Source organism: Mandrillus leucophaeus, unplaced genomic scaffold (assembly GCF_000951045.1).
Source record: "Mandrillus leucophaeus isolate KB7577 unplaced genomic scaffold, Mleu.le_1.0 Scaffold245, whole genome shotgun sequence".
Taxonomy (NCBI): Eukaryota; Metazoa; Chordata; class Mammalia; order Primates; family Cercopithecidae; genus Mandrillus; species Mandrillus leucophaeus.
This window is the reverse complement of record NW_012102532.1, coordinates 2077519-2080125: the sequence shown is the minus strand read 5'-3', so window position 1 is coordinate 2080125 and position 2607 is coordinate 2077519. Positions and strand designations below refer to the sequence as shown.

Here is a 2607-nt window from a genome sequence, read left to right as displayed (position 1 = left end):
AAAAAAAAAAAAAAACAGAAATTTATTTTCTGATGGTTCTGGAGGCTGGAAGTCTGACATGAGGATGCCAGGATGGTTGTATCTGGTGAGGTCCCTCTTCCTGGCTTACAGGTGATGCCCTCCTGCTGTGTCCTCACATGATGGAGGGAGTGCCAGCTCTTCACAGTTTCTTCTTATAAGAGTACTCATCTCATCATGAGAACCCCCCTCATCACCTCATCCAAACCTGATTTCCTCCCAAAGGCTCTATCTTCAAATACCACAAATTGGAGCTTAGGGCTTCCACATAGGAGCTTGGGGAGGACGCAATTCATTCTATAACAATAACTCCACTTTGATGGGAGTGCTGATGGTAGGTACCATCTAGTTGATCTGCTCCTTTGTTTTAAAAAAAAGTCTCTATTGGGAACATAACTATTATTTCTATGATGCTGTAATTGTATTACTGTGGGGTTTTAATCTTCACATGAGATTCTTCCCAATATGACAGGAAAAACTGTTCATATGGCCAGGCAGTGGCTCACACCTGTAATCCCAGCACTTTGGGAGGCTGAGGTGGGAGGATTGCTTGAGGACAGGAGTTCAAGACCAGCCTGGGCAACAGAGTGAGACCCTGTCTCTATAAAAAATAAAAAATATAACTTGGCTTGGTGGCACGTGCCTGTGGTCCCAGCTACTCAGGAGGTTGAGGCAGGAGGATCGCTTGAGCCCAGGAAGTTGAGGCTGCAGTGAGCCACAGTCTTATCACTGTACTCCAACCTGGGTGACAGAGAGACCCTGTCTCAAAAGAAAAAAAAAAAAGTTTATACAGTGATACAATGGAAGAATAAACAAAGTAAACTATTATTTAACTGCTACTCCCTTTGCCAAGTTTTATATTTTTGTGACACCTGAGAAATTTCCTAACTCTCTCGTTTACTATTTGGGTATCAACATGTGCTCTATTATCTAATAGTATGATTAGAAACAGAAATGAAACATCTGTGAGGAAGTTACTGAATATGATGACTTCCTATGTCAAGTAAAAATGTGTTGATGATACAGTCTTCAGTTTCTTTCTAGTTGTAAATACATCTCACAGTTTTCAATGTAACCCTAAGAAGCAGAATTATTACTAAGGTTAAACTTTGCTTTGCTTTTTATAACAAAGGGCAAGAGACAAAAGGGCTTAAAGATGTGATATGGTGGGGATAGTTGTCCCTTCCAAGTCTCAAGTTGAAAATTTGAAATTTGGAAGGGACAAGTATCCCTTGAAATTTGAAATCCCCGATGTTGGAGGTGGGGCCTGGCAGGAGGTTTTGAGTGATGCAGGTGAAACCATCATGAATGGCTTGGTGCCTGCCTCGAAGGAATGAGTGAGTTCTTGCTCTGAGTTTGGGTGAGATCTGCACCTCTCCCTCACTCTCTCTTGCACCCTCTCTTGCCATGTGATATGCCGGGTCCCGCTTTGCCTTCCACTATGACTGAAAGCTTCCTGAGGCCTCACCAGAAGGTGAGCAGATGCTGGCACCATGCTTACTGTACAATCTGCAGAACTGTGAGCCAGTGAAATGTCTTTTCTTTATAAATTACCAAGTCTCAGGTATTCCTTTATAGCAATGCAAAAACGGACTAATACAAGATGGTTATTTAATTATTTGAGAGGAAAGAAGACATGCAAGAACTTACAGACGTAAATTAAGAGAAAACAGAAGAGTTTGACTAGGTTTAGTCTCAAAATCAGAATGATGAAATACATGAATAAAGAATTAAGTGAGGATAAGTGAAAAGTCAGATCTTGCTCTATGTGCATGCCAGTGAACAAAAGAGACCATTTTTAGTGAAAGATGTCTAAATGTCTCCAAAAGGTTAGGTTTTACCTTATATTTAATTTGACCCAAATGGTTTACTTACAGTTACAGCCATCAGAAAACTTTAGAAAAACCAAAAGGCCTGTGGTATTTCAAGATTAATAGAATTAGATGCTGTTACCTAGTAATCAACAAATGCTTACTGAACACCTCCCGTGAGCAGGCCACTTTTCTAGGTGCTGGGTATATAGCGTCAATACAATGAAATTCCCTCACTAGACTGTATGTTATAGTAGGGGAAGACCAAGATATATACACATGCAAACTTATAAACAAACAAGATAAATTGATATATGAAAGGGTTGAGGACATATTTTTTACTGGGCCTGCAGAGAAAGAAGCATGAGAAAAGAGCAGTATGGCTTGAAATGGGATGAGAGAGGCATTGCAGACTTTGTAAGAGCATAAGGCTATTTTATTATTATTTATTATTTTTTTTAACTTTTATTTTTTGAGATGGAGTCTCGCTCTGTCACCCAGGCCAGAGTACAGTGGCTCAATCTCAGCTCACTACAAGCTCAGCCTCCCAGGTTCATGCCATTCTCTCGCCTCAGCCTCCCGAGTAGCTGGGACTACAGGCACCCGCCGCCACACCCAGCTACTTTTTTGTATTTTTAGTAGAGACGGGGTTTCACCATGTTAGCCAGGATGGTCTCGATCCCCTGACTTTGTGATCCGCCTGCCTTGGCCTCCCAAAGTGCTGGGATTACAAGTGTGAGCCACCACTCCTGGCCCATTATTTATTATTATTATTATT

The 2607-nt window shown here is 41.2% G+C and overlaps 1 protein-coding gene across 1 annotated transcript in view; it reads left to right on the top strand.

The window, feature by feature from the left end:
* Positions 1-2607, top strand: part of CLEC4C (C-type lectin domain family 4, member C) — a 26798-nt gene that overhangs the window by 1661 nt on the left and 22530 nt on the right. The window lies entirely within an intron of this gene.